The 23901-nt window shown below is 39.1% G+C and overlaps 1 pseudogene; it reads left to right on the top strand.

The window, feature by feature from the left end:
- LOC139708634 (MAP/microtubule affinity-regulating kinase 3-like) overlaps positions 1–23901 on the top strand; it is a 125070-nt pseudogene that overhangs the window by 15942 nt on the left and 85227 nt on the right.

Raw genomic sequence — 23901 nt, 5'->3', positions numbered from 1 at the left:
TAAACAGAACCTTTAAAGAAACAACTCTCTGAAAAAGTTCCACACTTTTCCTTTTCTAAAGGGCTTTTTACACTTGTGTTTCTTAACCCTGGACTTTCTCTGACCCAGGACTATCGTTAGTCCCGTACCAATTTTTTCAGCTTTTTACACTCGCCAATTAGTCCCGTAGGGCAAGTCCAAGATAAGGTCCCCTCAGAAGGCAAAATTTCATCTTTGCTCAATATTGACATGTTTGGTATCATTTTGAAGCTTATGAGTTGAAGTTTTGATTTCCATGGAGGAAAAAATTATATTACGTAAATTTATGCAAATTTCAAGGGCTTCATTTGCATAAATGTGAAACACAGCGTTACGTATGGGACATTTATAAAAATTCATATTAATTCAAAGGAAAGCAAATGATTTTTGATTAATATGTGGACATAAGAAGTTCATCAAATAGTTTAACTTCGTATGAAAATTTAGGGATTATGCATATGATTATGCAAATTAGCTCGTGTCCTATCATGAGATGTCCCATACGTAACAAATTGAGGTCATTTTTTTAGGTTTTTTCTGAAATTGCTAAGGTTATATTAATGCCCTTTTGGAAAGTTCTAATTTATTGTTTAGAGAAATTAAATACCATAGAAAAAAGAAAAAACTGTAAAAGGAATATTTTTTATTAGGCATTGAAATAATGTTACGTATGGGACAAATGCGTTACGGATGGGACATCCTCATACATAATGCATGTGAATGCATGTAGCTAGCTGGGAAGGTCTCTCAGTACACAAATGGTCAATCATTTTGAAGAAAGCATCCCAACATTGTAGCTACTTTTTGAGTTATAGACACTTTAAACAATACATGTACTTGACTGAACAATTTTCAGAAAGGGGAGGGGAAAATGGCAAAATACACAATGAAAAATCAGCATTAAAGGGATGGTATAGTTTATTGTAGAAATGGGGGATTCAGTTTTCAACATTTAATGAGATGATTGGACACCAATTATATGAATTACTAAAGAGCATACAATTCTAAGACTAGAGGAATTCAAAGTTTAGTGATGGAGATCCAATTTGAAATGGTTGTGATATAAATATTAAAAAAATATAAAGTACAATGATTTTTTTTTTATTGCAAGTGATACACAAATTGTCCTTCTTCAGGTTTCAATAATAGCCACGACAAAATCCATGGGTATACATACTGAGGTGTGACTCGAATCAATGACCTGACTGCTAGACAGACATTCTACTCGATCACTGGGGTTCCAAGCAGCAGGTATTGCTTATTTATAAAAATTAATGTTTCTTGTGTCAAGTTGTTTTTTATTGAAATGAAATGGCAAACTGCCCTTCATCAATGGAAGTAAACACTTTAAACTATTCAATTTTTCAGTAGTAACTATCCTGATAAAAATAGGGCATACATACTCAGGTTGGTCATAAAAATATAGAATTATGATTAAATACAAATTGTATGATTATGATGGTAAATATTTGGGGAATATTGTTCCCTTGTCAATCTGGATCAGTATTTGAGTAGTTTCAACTGATTCCATTTCAATAATTATGCAAAAATTTGTTTATGGGTATTTTGCAAAATTATTTTGCAAAATACCCATAAACATGTCTCTCCACACACTAAACGAATGGGGGACAAAGGGCATGCATACTCAGGTTGGTCATAAAAATATAAAAATATGATTGAATATGATTAGGATGGTGAATATTTGGGGAATATTGTTTCCTTGACAATCTGGATCAGTATTTGAGTAGTTTCAACTGATTTTACTTCAATGATTATGCAAAATACCCATAAACATGGTTCTTCACACACTAAATGAATGGGGGACAAACTGTCCCATACGTAACTGTCCCATACGTAACACGTCATGTCTGTCTTTAATTAGAACCTGTAATTAGAGTTTTTTGCCTAATGACACGAAACTTACTTGTGATAATCTTGAGTGTTGTGACTTTCATCACAGTGAGTTACAAGTTGTAGAATGAAATACTTTCAGAGAGTTTTGAGGTTGAAAAAAATGTTCAAAAAAACAAAATTTTTCTGGTCCCATACGTAACGGCACATATTTTCTCTTCTAGAATATAATTGTGAAGGTCATTTTTCTCCATTTTTTGCATGATTATACTTCTCCTAGATATCAATCACCATGATAAAGTTTAATATGATCAAAAGCCATTAACACTATTTTTCAGGTCATAAAAGTCTCTGAATGTCCCATACGTAACGCGCGTGTTATCTTGGACTTGCCCCGTACTATCTCTTGTCCGGGGCTAAGGAGAAAACTGACCTTTTTACACTCGTATTTCTTAGCCCCGGACTTTCCAAACCACATGAATATTCATAATTACGCTGTGTACTGTACACGTACACGCACGCACCGGCAGCACTTGATTACCTCGTTTCTGATTGGTCAGTGAGGGTCGGACTTCGCCTCCTTCGCTTAGCCCAGGATTATTTTTTCGTTCTGTTTACACTCACTTGCTTGGCACCGCAATTGCGGTGCTAGCACAATTGCGGTGCTAACCCCTGCTATTTTGCAGGGCCAGATAGTACCGTACTATCGGTGGGGCTAGCCCACTTTGGCAAAAACGAGTGTAAACAGAAAGTGGGCTAAGGATAGTCCCGTGCCAACGGTGGGGCTAAGGCCCCCCCCCCCCTTAGCCACACCGTTGGTCCGGGGCTAAGCAAAAATTTACCAGTGTAAAAAGCCCTTAAGAAATTTCATTTGAACAAAGAAATGTTAATCTAACACTGGACTGAGAGAGCATGAGATTTGTGTGGAATGGGCTTCGTACACATACATTGTATGGACTAGTGATTTATTCAAACATGCTATACAGAAAATTATACGTACACTGTACCATGTTACAATTTGCCAGTAAAAATGTACGCATTTTTAAATGAAACGTGCATGACAGAGTTGCTCTACATCCCCTAGCCAAAAATTCAATGATCTGAGTGATTGAATGTCCTGAAAACAAAAGAAGGGAAAAGAAAACGGATGTGTTTACCACCGGAGTAGCCAATGTGATGATAGTGTATGGCCCAGTGCCATATAGAGTGACAGTCACGAGTCCATGGACTGTGTGTGTCAGCAGAGCCATTCTTTTATGGGTTTCCAAATATTAAAAAATATTTTATCATTCATGGGCACAACTAAATGTGCCCATGGTACAAAGTGTAGGACAACTTCTCCTATATCTCTGACAATGTAATTCGTATTTGAATGTAAGTGCAGAGATTTGCTGTGGGAACAATTGCGGGCAATCAAAAGATTACCAGGTAACCTCAGATTGCGAGTGTGCATACATTTACATCCTTCAAATTCCCAAACAATTGATCCTGAGATGGTTGATCGGTAGAATAATTACGGGCGATGTGCTGCAACCACTGTTGAAAGTTTGCAGGGGGATTAGGCTTGCTGAATTTTCCCTTGTACTCTAACTGTCCCCATACACAGTACTCTAGTTTAAAAAAGACAAAAATATGGAGAAGATACCCATCAATCAAACTGAAATTAGAGGAAATGCATAGTCAAAGTTTTGAAATGACATTCATATTAGTTTTTCATGGACAGTTGAAATCACAACCGTGTGATGAAAACAAAATCCCAGATATCACTTTAATGGAGAAAAAACTGTAAACAAAATGAATTTCAATTATTCTGAAGAAATTCAAAGAAATTGGCTTGATATGTGATGAAAGACATATCACATATTCAAGAATTATGATGTCCCTATTGAATTACTGTAATAATTATGGTTTCAAACTGGTATGGACTTACAGTAAGTTGTTGAAATAAAAGAATAAATTTGAAAGTGCATACTACTAGTTTGTAGATTTATTTATGAGTGCACTTTTAGTAGTATCCAATGGTACTATGATAAAATATAAAAAGTGAGTGGAAGCGGGGAGTGCTGTACAATGTAAGTGATCATAATTTTTCAGAATGACATGCACAGACTATAAATTACATTCTATGCCAATTATTATACAGGCCTAATGTTTTTGTGATCGGCAGTTGTAAAACAATTTTGAGGATGGTTGACTTTGCGATCAGGAATGCGAATATAGTATGGTGTACATGTGCTCAGCATAATGGGTGTGCGTGCACTTGTTTATAGAGATGTAGTAGCCTAGGCATCGCTACCAGACTTAGTAAGACTCACTTAACCAGAAGGCAATATTGTGGCAGGCTGTTAAATTTGCAGAATTTTTTGGTGGGCAAAATTCATGAAAACAAAACCACCCCACAAAATACTCGGCACCTACAGTACAGTATGTATCTTACAATTTATGTGATGTATGCAGCTGTCACCCTTGACATGGCAACAAATATTTCTCCCCTTGCCCAAATGGTAGAGGGCCAAGGCGTAGATACTTGACTGTAGAAAGCAATGCCAGTACACATACTTATTCGACGCACAGTTTTAGTTGCCCGTGGTACAAGTCAGCTGGGTTTGTAGCACCCTGACGCCTTCATTTTACAATTAAACATGCATGTAACTAGAAATCTATTAAACTTGTTGTTACTTGGTATGCAGCAAAAGGAGACCATGTTTGACTCAAAGAGACAAGCTTCCAAATGTTTGCAAATAAGCATCTACCTACCTCCTGATAAAACTGTATCCATGACAACCCTTGAACTTGCCCCTGTAGTCTGCCAGAGGTCCACCATACATGTACATGTACATAGCAAACAGCCAATTCATGCCTACAAGTAAATGTCCATTTTATTGAGGGGGTAATTCAACTAATGAAGCTTGAAGTAGCATGTTTGCCACCGTAGCCACAAACTTCAGATGAATTCCACTGTAGATACATACTGTGGAGTTGTATTTTTGAATAATGCTGTTATGGCGACTCTTGAATTTAGTCGTAGTTGAGCTTTGTCTCCACATGTACATATGTACACTGTAGTTGGTTCAAATCGTGTGAAATTATATGTATCACACTGCATCTTTAAATAGTCATTGATGAAACTGTACAGTACTGGAAAAGCTGTGATTTTCTGCAGGGTTTATTTTTCATGACTTTTGCCAATCACTGTTGGCCCTTGAATTTAACAACACGCAAAAATATTGTGAACTGTAAGGTGTGAGTGCACTTTAATATCATAGCTTTGGTGTCACGTCGCAAAAACAAGTTCTCGCAAAAATGTCTGTGACGTCGTCATTCGCAAAAATGTCTGTACGCGGGAATAACAACTTTTGCAGTAACACATACAGTATGTGTGTAAATACATATATGCACATGAACTCAGTTTCCTACAAAGTAGCACGAGATTCCTCCTAATGCTCTGTTCGTGTGTGGAATATCAATGAAGCAAAGGCTGACCGAGAGAGCCAACTGTGCCCATAGGCAGTGTATCGTGACTGATATTGATAACGCGATATCGCAGCATCTGTGATCCCGAGGAATGTCGGGGCTTGCGTGCTCATTTCGATGCAGAATGAGTTCTGTCTATGGCAGATTGATACACCGTAGGAAGCTGAGATGTCTTTTTGATGCCCCCTCTGTCTGGTTTACGTTGGCTTGTGCTCCATGTTAGATTCAATTTTTATTGCCTCTTTTTGTAGTAACCAGTGCTATTGCATGCTGAAATATGTGGATTGTCCTTTCAGGTAATGTACACATTGTATGAAGCATATTACAACTACCTCAGTGTTACAGATTATGATTATTAAATGGTTTATGCAGGATATACAGTACATTATATGTAGTTAGGGATGGTGTGATTTTTTTTTTTTCTCCCCCATTTTGACAACGTTAATGCTCTCCGCCCACTGCATCAAATGTAGATCTACAGTACGCTGTGTGAGACTCGGCTCTAATGCATTGGCAGTGTTTATGCTGATGGTAAGCCGCTGGGCATTTCGAATGAGCATGCCGAGGCTCTTTAATTTTCACCTGCACCTACTGCAGTGGAGACCTGCTGTTAGGTGTTAGACTGATTTGCAGACCCTGCTAGCATTGTACACTGCAGCTTTATCCATCATCATACAATAATCAATTGCTAATTTTCGCCTATCCGAAGTGCTTCAAATATGTTACACGATTTTAGTTATTCAAAAAAAAAAAGGGGGTGCTGTCAGGAATAGGCTCATTTCACAAGCAAATGAGAAGACCTTGTGAATCATGAATATAGACATTCTTAATAGGAAAGTCACTGCACAATTAACGTTTGGCATGAGATGCCTGACTTATCTATCAGGTTGAAAAGCACAATCATTCCTTTCGAGTACATGGATGTATGGATATGATGGGGAAACCAAGTGATCACTGTCAAAAGCAAGGTTTTGTTATGTTATTCCAGAGTATTGTGAGTCTCCCTCCAGTCAAGGCTCAACAGGATTTTCTTCACTCATCATTACGAACAAAGTGTAGTCATGTTTCTTCCTGTCCTACGCACAAAACTGATGTGTGTATGTGTGTGTGTGTGTGTGGGGGGGGGGGGTCTTATTCTCTGATAATCTCCGTGTAATCTCAACAGTCAACAGATATTTATCTGTGACATTTTCATAACTATTGTATTATTGTTGTTTTTGGATCCTGCTGTTCATACAATGTAGTCTTCACGTCCTAGACATGTTACAGCTATGTAATGTGCAGTGTATCATGTTGCACATGATGCAGTACGCAACGAGACTAGTACACACCTACTGTGAAGGTACAGTGTTGCCAAACCCGTGGGTGCTGGGAGTGAAAATGTTCCGCGTGCAAGCACAATGACTGGTGACGCATGGCTGAGATGTTTGATCAGTGTTTGACTCACGTTCTGTTCTCCATAGTCCCTACGGTAGAAGTAGAGGTAGCAGGAGACGTTAGCCTGGGCCTCCCTGCCCTCAGTGTAATGCCATGCAGGTTACAGGCATTTGTTGTTCTGTGATTGGAATTTGACCCAGTCCTTTTCTCGGGTGTGATCTTGTTTGGGCTTTATAATGCAACCACTTGTCATATGTATAGTGTAAGCACATGTATCTGTTAGGAAATTAATAGCAGCCATATAGTCATGTCATAGCACCGTTTAACCCGTTCTGTACGGGAACCTGGTGGCCTGCATATTAAGTCTGTGGGTACTTCAGAATTCAGTATAGAATGAAGAAACTAAAGTACATCAAAGAAATACTTGATTTAAAGGACTTTCAATGTGAGAGAGGGGATATTATCAAGATATCACATATCTTATATGAATATTCTCTATGCATCTGTAGAATAAAGGAGGGTGTGTGAGCAACAAGTAGGAGACAGGAAAATGTATATTCTGATTTTCTTTTCTTTTCAAGTAACTAATTGTCCAGATTACTTGGCAACTTCCTTCTCATTTACATTTCTCCACATCATTATACAGAGCTAACCAGGTCTCCCTAATACTGCAGGAGGCTCTCTGAAAACGTAACCATTTCATCATGTCCGAACAAGGAATATAAATATCTCCCTGATTTTTGGAACTGCAATGTATTTTGCCCACTTCGGTGCATGTAATATGCAAGGACTGTATCCCTTTGTCTGCTCTTTGGAACTTTCCCTATTTTGATGTACAGTGGTAGGCAGCCGTGCATTATAGTAACATGCAGGATAATCTTTCTCCATCGCCCTGGATTTAGCTCAATCAGGTAATGCATTGAAGGAGATACAATGCTGACAGTGCTGTCGCAATTTTATATGCTGGCTGTTTTTATGCTGGCACAATGTTTTGCAAGCTTGTGCATATCACTTTCCATAATTGAGCTGTTGATAGGAAACAAACATCTTGTGCATGTGAATTCTGTAGATCCTTGTGTATGTGTATCTCATGTGTATAATGTACAAATGTGTTAAAATGTATAAAATGTATTTAAAAAATCCTATACACATCTATTATTTACACTTGTATTTATGAGGAAACTTTATGCTCTATTGAGTCAGTGAAGGTGATACAACAGATAAGGGAATTCAATACTGAGCAAAATGAAATCATTATGAAACGGATGTTGTGTCATCGCAACATTTTTCAGGACGAGGAAAATCATTTGCTTCGTGAATGCAAATAGAGATAATTTAGATTTTTTTTTTTTAATGACCAGGTTTGTTTCTATGGCAGCATAGTCAAGTCAGATGACCAGATTGGTCAGTGACTACTCTGAGGTCCAGGTAGGATGCGATATTTGGTGGTGTATTTGACATTTAAAACAGTTGTGAATGTCATTGAAATGCTTAAATCTCATTTTACTCAAACTTTCTCTCATGTCTTGATCTGATTTATCAGACTTTATTCAAAACAATTTCTCTTTTTGAGGTTAGGGTAAATGTTCTCACATAGGCTCAGATTGAAAATAATGCCTCCAGAATATGCTGCGTTGTGTTGAGATATTCATAGTTTTCAAGGGAAATGTGGGATTGGCATACTTTTTAGAATCAGACCACCCCCTTTCAGACTTATTCATGGCATTTGGGTTTCAATAGTACAAACTACCAGATGAGTAATTCCACAAAGTGCAAACACAAAGTGGAAAGCTCTTAAGTTTGTAGTAGTGCCAGAGATTTATAAACATCCTTGCACTTCCCATGATCGACAGTGCACGAGGTTCTGATGCTGCCATACCATAGGCCTATCTGGACATTGTGTTTGAATGCTTCCATATCAATGCGTTGTATCCATATCATGTCTATTCACGTCTGAATGCTCACATATTCATATGACATAATACTTTGTCCATTTAAAGTATTGTAGATATTTGATACAATAACTCGGTGTGTCTGAAAGCTGCCCGAGTCTTACTTTCCCAGAACCCATGATATTAGCCGTAGTGAAACTGAAACAGGGAAGCTATGATATCAGCCTCCTCCAAGTGAGTGTTAGTACTGTTAGCCGAGTTTGATGAAGCGTAAGCTAATCCCATCCAGATGTGTAAATAATGGACTGTCTGTGTAATCCTCCAAGATTGGTGAGAGGGTTTTCAGTTTTCAGTATTTGCATGCTCTTTAGCTCTGAGTATCATTTGATTTCCACAGAGGAATCATGGTGTAATATATCAATCAGAAATTACATATTTCTAAGATAGTGCTCTTCTGAATCTGACTGTGCAATGTACCACTGTGCTGGCCTCTGTTCTTTTGTTAGGGTTTTTTCACACAATGCTGACCAAATTTACTGCTGGAATGTTTGTATGTGTGGCATGCACAAACATTTTTTTAAAGTTTTGCATACAATAATAGTTTGCGATACACATTGAAGTGAATGCATACTGCAATGTATTTGACACTTAACAATCTGTTTTAGGATCTATGTATGAGCACAATGGACCAAGTGACACCCTGCGGACAGCATTGCTTATCATTCTGCATCTTTTGTGTCATGAAATCATGGAGTTGAATTCACAATTTGATTTATAATGATTTCAAGTTTGATAAAGAACTGTGTCACATAGCAGGTAAACCTGTAATGGATTTGGTGATGGTCATTTGTTTTGTTTGTTTTTTTATACATGATGAATTCTATGGGGGGGGGGGGGGGGGGAGGGGAATCATATGTAATGCATTGTGTAAAAGCTGTAGGACCTATTGATTGAAATGAAAGACAAGGATACCTATGTGAAAATGCAAACATGTGTGCAAAGAATGGCCTAGTTTACTCATCAGGGTGCCAAAAGTTTAAATGTTGGGTGAGGAAAGAAGATTGTTTTGTGTTGTTTATTTGTGTTTTTTTTCTTTCCATCATGTCCAGGATAGTTTTGCTATAGGCTCACTTGCCTAGGCATGTGAAAGTGACTGTCAGGCGAGTACACTATATGAGCATTTGCCTGTTATGTCTTTGAGTACTTTGAGTGCTGATTGGCAAACATAACCCCACTGTGTTTGTTACACACTGGCCAGAAGTCTCTGGCGCAGAAAGGGTTAAAGGTATTGGGCCCTTGCCCTGAATGCCAGTTTGGACAGAGGAGAGTTTCTATGTTTGTTTGTACCTGCCCTGATAGTAACAATTATGAATTATTTTGACTATCGTAAGAGGCATTTTTCAAAACGGAGGCTTATATGTTGTTCTGTTTGTTTGTTTGTCTATTCCCATCAGGTTCTGGTTGACGTGATTGGGCAAACGTAATGTCCAGGATGCCAAACCTGACCACAGTCCATGAGACCCAGCTCTCATGGACATGCTCGTGGTGGCCCACGTCCACATGTAAGAAATGTAAGTATGCACCACTTCTCCAAAGGTCGCAAGTGAAACCTTGTCATGCAATATTCAGATAACATTTCTTTTTTCCTACCCAGACTACAGTGCTTACAAAATCTATACTTAGAGATGGAGGGAAGAAGTTTGAAAAGTATCTTTCCTGTTCTTTCTTTAGGCAGTTAAACCTGCCCTAAGCTTTTACTTTCAATTACACATAGTACTGGCTACTTTATATCATCTCTAAAAGAGTGTCAGATTCAGAACTGTGTCATATTTCGACATCGCCATGGCAACACAATATTATCATCACTTGTAGTTTTGTAGTGGCTGAACTTACAGTTGAAAGCCCTATTCCACGCTGATGTTGACTTTAAGAGAGTAAGGCAAACAATCTGAGCAGTGAAAGTTTTCTTTCAAATCCCTGCAGAAAATAAAAAAAAAAAGTTGTGATTATTCAGAGTTTGGAGTGCTGTCAGTCACTGCACCTTATATGTGTATTGTGTGTAGGTGGCATAATCACCATGAAGTCTTTCATAAATATGTTAACAAATCCGTGAAAAATTTCCGTATTGAAATGAAATCTTTGAAGAGGAATAGTTCATGCCCTTCCAACTATTCATATTTGAGAGGAATATATATCCCAATATATTTCAAGAAAGAAGATCAATGTTTTTATCACTCTAGTATTTTTGTTGTTGTGAATATTTGTCAGTAGTGATATGTGGGAGCTACAAATAGTAGGTGAACATTCAATTTTTTTGTACAATTTTCTCCCATTAATTCCTGCTAGTTGATTGGATTTCAGGGTTGGCAGGTGTGATGTTATGGGAGGTTTTATTCACGTTCAATTTATTGGATATGTTTCAAGTTATTCAATTACTAGTACCAGAGTGTTGGATAGAGGTACTCTGGCATTGCAAGTTTGAATGTTGAAATATTTGATGAATGTATATCTTCACTGTGTCCACAGTGACTACAATCATATCATTCCTTATGTCAGATAATACATCACAATGCAGAGAACTATACATTACGCTGTATGTGTACATCGTTCAAGGTACAAAATACATATATTATCAATATTCACAAAAAGAAAATCTTATCACTGACTGGTCCATGACAGTAGAGATGTTTGCTCAGTAAAACATGCAAGTTATAATTGTTTCAATGACATCTTGATATGCAAGATGTACTCTGCCCATTACAATCCAAATATTGAACAATGCTTAAAAAAAAACTGTACACATTGTATGCCTTCACATACAAGTTCATAATGACAATAGAGCCGCCATGTCTCACTGATTCTGCAGGGGTTTTTCAGAAAATGTCAATATCTTCTCTTCATGTCAGGATAAGATAATGTCAAAACCCTGATTTGGAATTTGTTCTTGTTTTTTTTTTTTCTTTCCACTTAAATACATGTAGCACAAATATGTCCTCCTCATTACTCTGATAATCTCCCTGAATTGGATTTCTGAATATTGGCAGTCCTGTGACTGTCATTACTAATTTTAGATTGTACTTTTTTTTTGTAAAGAGAATAGAACATATGAATTTATTTATTTATTTATTTTTTTTTTTTTGTGAAGCAAGGCGCTGAAAGGAAGCCATAATTGAGAGAGGGAAATGGAAAAACTGGCTGCGTGAAAGCAAATGAGTTGTTGACAAGGTCATGCCTTTATGTACATGTAAGGAGGAAGCTGGATCTGCTGAGCTATTTTAAAATTTGGAATATAGAACATCGTTTTAAAAGATGAAACCTCAGTATTACTCAAAAATAACCATCCGATTTCAAGAATGTGAATCTTCTTAATGGAGAATAAAATGGTAGGCTTTCTGGCTTGGTTAAAGACACTCAGTGGAAGCCACAGTCAAATACTGTATATGAGAAGAAATCCCAAGGAGGTGGCTTCACACACATAACCCAAAATGAGAGCCAGTCAGCATAAAATGCCGACAAATCCATGTCATTTATTAGTAGAAATAATGTTGTAATGCATGTTCACAAAACCAATTTGAAATGCCGATACAAGAAAATGTGTCCAAAATTCAAATTCATCTGCACTGTATCTCATATATCTTGCAGAGCATGTCATTGAATTTGATTAATTTATTATTAAAGTTAGATTTATCATTTCTTTGTATTTACCTGCCTGTGGGCAGGTATGTTGTAGTAACCTAGGATTGTTTATTACATGCTATGATGTGTGAAGAAACAAAGTGTGTGTTTTATATTGATAATACAATCCTGTATAGATGTAAAAGGCACATATAAATTAGTTTTGAGCACAAATTAGTTACTAGGATATTTAGTTGATCATTCACAAAGAACTCGATTTGTTAGGAAGTAGGTTTCAAGATGATTTGAGACCAGAGAAGTTGCTACGAATGGTCTCTTCCAGTTGTTGCACATATGATCATGAACATGAATGCAGATGCAGCATGTACAGTGTAGACTATGTACATTGTGATCTATACATTTTGAATTGTGTGCTAGACCCATGTCTGTATGATCTTCATAAAATTGCTGATAATGCTGCAGTGGGCATCATTTCAAAAAGCTCTGTACAACAATCATTAAGTTTCACAAATGGCAGTTTCTATGGCAGCAGTGATGCTGCAATCAATCAGATGTGAGTGTTTGAGTCATTACCATGGTAAGCGCAATTATAGCAACTTTCAATGATTGTAAAGTCCTTTATGAACCTGTGGATGTTTATTGCCCAAGTTCACGAGAGTACAACTGTATCTGTGGTCACACATAAACTTTAATCTTATTCATTGTATGTATTCCATCCATGCAAACAAAGAAAGACTCAAAGTTCAGTCGGTTATCTGCACGAGCCTTATTATCATTGCTGTGAAACCAGATTACCTCTCCGTGTAAGGCCTGTATGCCCCATTATTGCAGAAGCCATGTTGGTGATCACTTCAAAAGAAGATCTTCTGTGCAATGTAATATCTTCATGGCTTCCACAAGACATTAACACTTTCATGTTTGTGACTATTAAACTCCATGCCTTTTCACAATGCCTTTCTGGTTCAAGGGGGAAGATTCATCCAACTCGTCACGCACCAGGAGTAGAACAACAGACGAACAGCCACATGTCGGCAAGTACCGTCTCATCAAAACCATTGGCAAAGGAAACTTTGCAAAAGTCAAGCTGGCCAAACACATACCAACTGGGAAAGAGGTAAGTTGAGTTAGAGCTAGCTGCCTGTGTGCGGGTTGTGTGGCTTTTCATTTGCTCGATTATTCCTGCAGTGATATTGATAGGACTGTAGTGTCCAATCACTTGTCATACATTTCCAATACAGTGCGCTCCCGTTTTAACAAACCCGGTTATAACGAAATTCCGGTTACAACAAAGAACAAATTCTGGCTGCAACATTATTAGCTCTGTGTGTTTTTATTGTTCATTTGTTCGGTTATGACGAAATTTCGATATAACGAAAGAAAGCTGCCCGTCCTGAGGACTTCATTATAACGGGAGTCCGTTGTACTAATAAATGTACATCAATTTTTGCGCATGGACTCACTGACAAATCTCAGACGCACACTTGGGCATGATATGCAGTTTTCGGGCAATGGTCAAAGTTGTTAGGTTTGTAAATTGTAGTCTGTTGAAGAAACCAACAGGCATATTGTAGTATACACAATCACACAAACATATGCTTTAGTTCATTCTAAAGTTTTTTTCTTCATGTTCTGAAAGTCTTAATGAGAATAATGTACTTTTTTTTTAATGGCCAGCTTTCTACTACAGTAGTAGTCTCTTTGCTGGAACTCATCACCTATTAATTTCAAGTTATTGTATGATATCTGAGAGAGTAGCATGTTGTGTCAAATTTTAGCTTTAGCTAGGTATTGCTTAGTGGCGAGAAATTTGAAGTACCAATATAAAAAACATTTTGTAGTCTAAATTGTACATGATCTATTAGATGGCCTCATCTTTTCTCAATTGTGACATTTATAGAAATGAACATAATCAAAAGTAGTCATTTTCTGTGGAATTAATAGGAGAATCTTGATATAAGCTTCGCACACTGGATTACAAAAACATGAATGCACTGAAGGATGTTCATTTGGAAAAGGGGAAGGGGAAGTTGTGCTCTCGGGTGTTTTAGTTGTTGAAAATATTATTTTAGCAACAACACTGTGTTTGAGCTTTCTCAGGGACAACTTGATCTACAGATTGCAATGAAAGCAATAACACTGATAGGTCCACAATACACTTCAAGTACATCGTCAGATTTCCTCTGTAGCAGTTGTGGCTAACTAGCCCTCCCTTTAATGGAAAACAAAACCACTATATATGTATAAGTACCACAGATTCATGCTCAATCTGCATCGTGTGTTTATTGCAAATATCAGCAGTTCCCATGTGATGAGCAAGGTCCAACCGAATTCCAGTCCCAACAGATTGTCTTCTGGTATTTCTTTTTTTCAATGTCCCACTGAGACAGATAGAAGTTACGTTCACATGATGTTTGTAATCTTCAGTGATTAGCTTGCACTTTTAAACTATGATGTGTGTCCACATGACACGTAAACTGAACGACTAAATTTTTGGTGATAATTAAACCACAAAGAGAAATACATGCATGCAGTGCCGGCAATAAATTCATCAATGATGGACAACAATACAGTACTGTGCAACACTCTTGCTGTCGACCCAGAAGCTCAGGGGGACAAGGGTTCACAAAGAGGTTAAGCTATCTTTCGGGTCAGAATTATTGTGTTCAAACGATGCTAAATGAGGAGTTGACAGAGCATAAACCCTTTAGATGTCTTATGGTTCAAGTCATCAACTAGTCTTTTGAGACTGCTAAATTTCGTGTACATTTACGTGGGGCTAAACTCCAAGCTAATCATCTAAGATTAAAACTTAGAGAGGAATCCTTAAGTTATAAAAGGAACATTGTGTGGATGTAACTATTGAATGACACTTGTTACACTGTAAAGTGTAATTGGTGTCTTTGCTATGATAATGTACATAATAGGCAAATTTACAAGGTATTCAAATGGGTAGATGCCATTCATCCAACAAACTGTCAATGAGCTACATGTATTCAATTCATTCGTTCTCATTGAAAAGATTATATCAGGGGATAATTTGCTTGCATCAGTAATTGATATGTCAGACTAAGTATCGGTAAGCAGTCGGGTTGTCAGGAACATTTGTTATGAAGGTTGGCATACGATATATGATATGACAATGAACAAAGATATTCAAATACTTGGGGAAGTGGGAACAGAAATTATGCATGCAAAAAGTTAGGTTAAAAATATTGAAGACAGGGTGAGTACAGAGTTGAAATGACAGTTTCCACTTTCGTTATGATTGCACACAAGTTTGAGAGACCTGTATCCCCATCACCTTTCCTATACCTGTCCCCTTCCACAAAACAAACACAAAAAGAGAACAAACAGACTATTAAACCAGGAGTTGAACTTTGCTCTGATTGTTTCTCATTTTTATATGCATAATTAATATAGAGCTCAATGGAACAAAAGACAGTTATTCGGCAGAGGGAAGGCTGATGTAGAATGAAGGACTCAGGAGTTGAGAGATACTGACTCACCAGGTCAAAGGTCATGCACGATGGGGAAGTGTGTTGATGCAGCGTAGGAGCTGTGTGTTTGTCCAAGGTGGCAAAGCAAGTTGACATGGGGAGGATTTACCAGGGACCAAATATGTACATGATGCTCGGCAACAGTCAAAACCTGTCAAGCACCTTTTCATAAGTAGATTAAATAAAAACCAGGGAGGCTTATTATACTGATCAACCTCCCCCCACCCCCCATCCCATCTTTCCTGTCTCCACTACAGATTGTGAACATGAAACTCTTGTTCCTAGTGTACTTTTGCATATGTTTGCATTGAATCAAGCACGGGAAAGGGTGTGAATGGCTAGTTGCTTTGTTTTGTTTTTTGTTTTTTTCTTTGACCTCTGCCCTCGATTGAAGTAGCATTTTCTGTATCCTGTTAGTTTGCGGCTGATAATGTACTACCTCCAGTTCATGGCTAATACATTTCCATGTGGTGTGAACTCACCATACAGAGGTTGTACTGAATGTGTTCATGCCCTGATAGTGGCTTGTAATGTGATACACTTACAGATCAGTATTGATTTGGGATGTATTTACATGTAGAGTATTCAGATTACATGAGGTACATGATGTGGTCACAACCCATTGTGCAATTAACATACTCAAATAAATGAGTTATTAGCCGGTGATTCATGTACCTGATAATAACAAATTACAAAGAACCATTTCAGGGGAAACATACTGACAGAGATGATATCATATAAATGTCAAAACTTGGTGGGATCACAAAAGCAGTGAACTAGTGGGAACAAAAAAATAACGTAGAAATATTCTGAAAGTGTCTGTCATAATATTATTTATGTTCTGACGGTGGTCCTATCTTCGAGGATAAGCTCTATGGGACGCCTAGCGTCGCATGGTCAATTTCGTTACAAAATTGATAATGTCGTCGATGAAATAACTGATTCCGTGACGAAATGAACGATTTTGTAGCGAAATTGACCGTGTGACACTTGGCGCCCCATAGAGCTTATCCTCGAAGTTGGCTTATCCTCGAGGTTAAGGATCACCGTCTGAGTGCAATTATTATGACAGTGATGCTACTCATGCAGTATATCCTTCATTGTATGCATGTGATCTTTGTCATTAATTTTCTGGAAACCAATAATTTCAATAATTCTGCTCAGGGCAAAAAACTTTAATTCACGTTAAACCCAGCCTAGTAGTGGAGGGATTTCATGGAGTGAGAAGGCTGACCTGGCTCGGATTTATTTGAGAATCTCCACGACAAATTTTGTACAGCTTTATCACTGACCGCTACATGAGTACACTCGCAGGCGGAGAATCTTGCCTGGAGCCAACCGTTACGGCTGAACGTATGCTTCAATGCACATACCAGTATTCGCTGACAGGCGCTGTTCGTGGTTTTTCGGATGCACCCTGGTGGGCAGCGAATGAAGATCAATTCAATCAAACTGCCAATGTTTCCCTATGGGTCTTGCACAGTCTTGTATGACAGATAAAGGTCAAGGTTGCCTTAAAACAGAAATTAACCCTCCCCCCCCCCCCCCCCGAAAAAAAGGGGGAAAAAAAGGAAAAAAAAGAACAAATGATATCAAGGAAAATGTGTCTCTATTTTTAGCTCACCTGAGCCAAAGGCTCAAGTGAGCTATTGCGATCGCCCTTCGTCCGGCGTCCGTCGTGCGTCGTGCGTCGTCCGTCGTCCGTCGTCCGTCGTCCGTCGTCCGTCGTGCGTCGTGCGTAAACTTTTTACATTTTCATCTTCTTCTTGAAAACCCCAGGACCGATTTTCATCAAACTTGGCAGGTAGCATCCCTAGGGGGTTAGGAACTCAATTTGTTAAAATGGGCACCATGCCCCACATAGGGGGCCCCCAGGGGGGCCCAAACCCCCCAAAATTAAGGAATCTGTAAAAATCTTCTTCTCTAGAACCAGAAGTGATAGAGCTAAGTTAATACTATGAGTTAGTACATTGATGACTGTAGTTTCAAGTTTGTTCATGGCAGAATCAGGGGTGCCCCCCTTTGGGACCCAGGGGAGGGGGGTGGGGAAGGGTTCTAATGGGGCCTAAATTGTACATTTTCATCTTCTTCTTGAGAACCCCATGACCCATTTTCACCAAACTTGGCAGGTAGCATCCCTAGGGCGTTAAGAACTCAATTTGTTAAAATGGGCACCATGCCCCACCCAGGGGGCCCCAGGGGGGCCCAAACCCCCCAAAATGAAGGAATCCGCAAAAATCTTCTTCTCTAGAACCAGAAGTGATAGAGCTAAGTTAATACTATGAGTTAGTACATTGATGACTGTAGTTTCAAGTTTGTTCATGGCAGAATCAGGGGTGCCCCCTTGGGACCCAGGGGAGGGGGTGAGGAGGGATCCTAATGGGGCCTAAATTGTACATTTTTATCTTCTTCTTGAGAACCCCATGACCCATTTTCACCAAACTTGGCAGGTAGCATCCCTAGGGGGTTAGGATCTCAATTTGTTAAAATGGGCACCATGCCACACCCAGGGGGCCCCCAGGGGTCCCAAACCCCCCAAATGAAGGAATCTTTATAAATCTTCTCTAGAATCAAAAGTTATAGAGCTGAGATAATACTACAAGTTTGTTCATAGGAGATCCAGGGGTGCCCCTCTTGGGTAGGGGGGGGGGGAGGGGGGGGGGGGTGGTTGGAAGGGTCCAAATGGGGGCCTGAATTGTACATTTTCATCTTCTTCCTGAAAACCTCATGATGGATTTTTGTCAAACTTGGCAGGTAGCATCCCTAGGGGTCAATATCTCAATTTATCAAAATGGGCACCATGCCCCACCCAGAGGGCCCCAGGGGGCCCCAATCCCCCCAAATTAAGGAATCTTTAAAAAATGGGCCCTTGGTATTGTACATTTTCATCTTCTACTTGAGAATGCCTGGTCAAATTTTGGTAGAGCTGTGAATGATTTAGATTAGTGACTGCGTGAAAGGTGAACTTGCGATACTCAGGTGAGCGCTAGACCCGCGGGTCTCTTGTTTTAACCTGCAGGCCCTATATTTGGTTATTTGATTTGCACATGGGCCAATAATCTAAACGACTCACTGATATCCAAGCAGTGTAAACTGCTGTGTAGATTGACCAATTTTGTGTAAATCTTCACTTTTTAATCATGCTTTGTGTCTCTGCAAGTAGTGAAATAACTCCCACTCAAGGGTTAGATTCACCTGCAAGAATTGAAGCTTCTACAAATTGTAGTGCCCAAGCTGTAGTGCTGATACAGAAGGTCAAACCTGGCAATTTGACATCACTCTTTCTGGGTTTTTTTTTAGAAGTTGCCTCTTTGTGAGAAGTGGAAATTAGCATTCCAATTATCTGTCCGTACCTTGGAAACATGCCCCAAATGTTCTCTCTGAATTCGCCCCCTTGCCAAATCAGAAACAAGTGTAGTCAGACCTGGCTTCGGGCAATGGTGCACGGCGAGCAAAGGAGAAGAAGCGCTCATGTGTGTTATTCCAGTCGGCTGGCAAATGCCAAGATCCACCATGTAGCACTGGGAGGGCCCCAGTCACAGGAAGTCTCACACACATGTTAATATTTCTCTTGTCGAAGAAGGAGACAGGACAGTATGCAGGCATGTTCCACATTCTCAGTGATATTCAGTCACACACTATTACTGCGTTCACATTGCCTTTAAAAATTTGTACCGGTGTTGCACCGAGACGCACCGAGACGCACCTCAACAGTCTCGTAACAAACATATTCATGTTGCTCTCGCTGCCCCAGAACAACTCCAATGCAGTCCCGTGATAGCATATTCACATTGCAGATGGTTGAGCGTGTTTCTACTGAGCGACAAAAATTCGAGGTGATGCCAGCCGATGTGTGGTGATACCGGCCGATGCCGGCCGATACCGGCCGATGCGTGGTGACACCTCGAATTTTTCCTCAGTAGAAACAGATCGGGTAGTGGCCGATGCCGGCTGATGCGAGGTGCTCCGTCGTCCATCTATTGAGGTGGTCGATGCGTGGTGACGCGAAGGACGATTCTCAGTAGAAACACACCGGGTAACAAAATTTGTGGTGTATCGGACGTCTAGAATTTCTCCCCGCGCTTTTCAATCAGTTCATCGCACACACTCCTTCGACACATGTGTACAAAATACGTGTGTACACCCAGCGACCGTGTTCGCATCATGCTTTGTTTGTACCAACTCGCTTGTGTATGTGTTATAGGCCCTATACGTTACGTTACATGTGAATTGTGGCATTCATCGTCTATTGTATAAGCCCTCATCACTTACTTGATTTTACACCGCGTTATTTCATTTTATATAATCTCGAATCGCGAGAGTACCACATTAGTATGTGGCAGCCTTGAGAAAATCTCAACTGGACCCTCCGATCTCCAAAAATTTCTTATCAGTCAGTGGCAGGATACCAGTATGTTAGTTCGGGGTATATTGAATGGGAAGACGAAGAGAAATGGCTAATCAAAAAATAGCCGACGCAGTTGTAGCAAAGCAGGCAGGGTTCGGATCGTATTAACAGGCAGTGCGCGCGTGACCCAAATCTGTGACTTAAAAATACCTGACTTCCGGAATCGCCGCATTTGCACGTCACTTTTGCATCACCTCGTATTTTATCGCTCAGTAGAAACAGCTCGAGTGGTCGTAAAATACGAGGTGCTGCGTTGGTCAAAATTCATGGCGATGCCAGGGATGTGAGGTGCTCTCAGTAGAAACACGCTCGTTGTCTTGCAATGGAGCACATGTTTTCTGTTTATGCGCGAATCATTGGAGGCTTCTTCACCCTTGGAAAAAAAGAAAAGAAACAGAGAAGTAATGATGGTGCGCATACATTTCCGCCTCTTGTCGCAAACTGTAACTGCTTTTATATGGCAGCTCTGTTGTAGAAAAAAAAAAAGGGGGAAAAAAGATAAATGTGAAAGGAATAACAGAGAGAGAGACTGAAGTAGACAAGGAAGGGGAGATGAAGGGCTCATTTGCCCAGGGTCACTAACACTCAGGTACATTCACATTGATGCAATATTACGCTTGGTATTTCATAATGTGAATGCAAAATGGCGAAATACATTGCAAAATGCTGTGATGTCTAGGGTGATAATTCAAACTTCGCCAGAAATACGCATGTGGTATTTGAGTGCGAATTGTGTCACGAAATATATCAGTGATCATACAGTTATGCATTTCTCATGTGACTCGACACACTTCGTGTCTTTTCTTATTGGAGATATGCATGCGCATTGCTGGCCCGAAATGATATGTTATTGTATTCCATGAATGAGAATGGTACCAAGTCAATTACTATCCATTATTGTGATATTTTACCATTGAGAACAGTGGCAATTTAATACCACGGTAATTCTAATGTGAACGCATGATCTGCTATTAGATGAGCAAAATCAACGGGTACTTATGAGTAAAAGGAATATGAGACGAGGCCCTGCCCAAATGCATTTGTGGGCATGTAGGTGGGGGGAAAAAAATTGATGCCCTGAACACAATTCATCATCTTTCAGCTCTACACATTGAAAGGTTGTTGTGGTCATGTTTGTGACTGGGATATTTTTAAAGAAATTTGATGCTGTCAGGGGTAGACTAGAAGTGGGTTTATTTTTCCCAACATATTCTTTAAATTACTGCAATTGGAAGTGTGTGTGCATGCAGTACACAAGAATTGCTTGTGATACACCAGTTTGGATGAAATCCCATAGGCCTAGATGTCAAAGATGCCAACTGTTATTTTTTAGCATTATTTCATACTTTTTTGGCCAAAACTGATACCGGTTTCATGGTAAATACTGTTTCTCCCACATTGTATTACTACACTGGTCTGGCATGCAAGGTAACAATAATTTTTCCCCCCAAGAAAAATGTGCCTTTTTAGCCCTTAGAAGACTGCATCCCTATGTATGGAGGAGTGCATTATCCAAACACCAAGGTGCTGGTCAACTTTGTTTAAAGAAGCAAAGATTGACTTAGCAACATTTGAGCTTACTGCTAGCAGTTCATGCTTCTTTATCTTAGATTACCCAGGGAGAATTCCTTTAAGTGCTACCCGCTACCCGTAATTCATTCTGTAATGTAATTGTGTATCGCCCATGCCATGATCAATAAGTCATAATGAAATTGAGTCGAGAAAGGAGGGTGGAGTTTTAATAATTACCACCGCAGTGACTATTGATGTAGTTACTTGCTGCATGTCAATGGCATTTTGTGTGGAAAAGAGAATGAAGGGGGAAAAAATGAGTCGCCGGTATTTTGCTGTGAGACAAGCAGAACAGTCCAAAACATGTACCCCAGTGATTTTTCAGAGAAAATGCACCGTGTGCATGCCCAGTTCAGCAGACGCAGTTTGCTCTCACAGTATGGGCATGCTACTGTGTAATGAGATGAACATGTCGGCCCTTCGACGGGAGACCCAGCTGGTGGGGTAGCCTCAAAAGGGGGTCAAGCATTAACCCTCTCTCACTCTCTGTCTCACTCTCTATCTCCCTGTCTCCCCCCCCCCCCCCCCTTCTTGTCTCTTTTACAGGCAGAGGGGCATCATGGCAGTGATTTACTCATTGATATGTTTTTAGTAGAAGTATTCACCAATAGTGTTTAGGATGGGATATGTGCCATAAATGTAAAGTAGCTGCACGTCCAAGTCTGTGCAGTTTTTGATAGGCTAGATATTGTTTATAATCAAGTGGATACATGTGACCATCTAACAGCTGCTGTTTATCATATTTATGCTCTGAAAAGATTGAACAGTATTACTAGTATTCAATGAAGTGATCTACGGTAGGTATATATGATATGCAATGACAGCAATAAACGTGCATCAATGTGGTATGTCTTTGTGTCTTTCTCTTCTATGCCAGAGATATGAAAAAGAGCTCCATTTTACATGCATGAACAATATAATACTGCTAGGAAAACAGCAGCAAAAGTTCACATTTGTATAACAAGTGTACTCATTCCGTTATAAAATGTAGAAAGTGCACAGTTCAATTACAAATAGGGCATGGGTTATAAATTACTGCGCAATACTAGACCCACCTAATCAGAAAATTAACAAAAGAATTGATATGAAATTCAGCTTCAAATTTCAATCCTCAGACATTGGCCATCTTTTATTTCCTCCATAAAGATTTATCAACATCTATAGTACTACAGTGTCTGTGATCATATTCCCCACTATGTTATATAGCAAATGTAATTTAAGTACAACTCCCTTCTGTGTTATGGCAATAGTAATTAAAGTGTAACTCCCCCTTTATTAAAGTTGGCTTTTTGAACAGAATAAAGTCAAGCCAAGAGAATGGTTTTCGTAGAAGATCATTAAAGATAGTATTTTCACAAGTCCTCACAAATCAGTGACATTAGTCCTTACCACATAAATTATGCATATTTAATGAAGTAGTAATTGCATTACCTCACATTTCTCGTATTCTTTTTGCCCCAAAATATTTTTACAAAAGTTTTTTTTTTTTTTGACGTGATGATTTTACTAGCAGCTGTCTCTCTTTCACCCCTAAAACTCATTACTGCTCAGTTATCTTAGACCAACAATAGTATACATGTTTATGTGTACTTCATGTGAAAGATGCACTGTACAAAGGTTTCATGTGGATTTCATTCCAAAACAGGAAAATTGATTAAGATTTGTGGGCCATGGGGGTACTTTTGTGTTGATGACATCATCACTTTAACTCATTTGCATATTAGGTGATTGCAGCTAATGTCAATATTTCACCAATTCATGTGAAATTTTAAAGCTCCCTGTAGAACTACTTCTTGCGTGATTTTGATGAAACGTCTTGCTTCTTCTTGTTTGATTAGACCCTGTTTCAACAAATTCAACTCGAACATAGAGTGGAGTGACACTCTAGCTACATGTAGCAGTATCTACTGCTTAACCCAAATCAGCATGATGCTCAGTAGTAAAGTAGAATTCTAACGTTATGTTTGTAGGGTTCAAAAACTAAAACAACAAACAAACGCACACACACAAGTAATGAACTGGGATATGAAGGATGAATGGAGTCCATGAAGACAGCAGCAAGATCAAGGTAGCATTAGTAGGGAGCTAATTCAAGTAAGCATGTTCCTCCATCAAACGTAAGACTCAATTACACGGCAGAGCAAACCTGTACATGTTTGGTTGTAAGCTCATTATC

This window comes from Diadema antillarum, unplaced genomic scaffold, assembly GCF_040938485.1.
Source record: "Diadema antillarum isolate AM-2024a unplaced genomic scaffold, OU_Dant_1.0 scf00000036, whole genome shotgun sequence".
Classification (NCBI taxonomy): Eukaryota; Metazoa; Echinodermata; class Echinoidea; order Diadematoida; family Diadematidae; genus Diadema; species Diadema antillarum.
The sequence above is the reverse complement of the archived record's forward strand: the minus strand, read 5'-3'. Positions and strand labels throughout refer to the sequence as shown.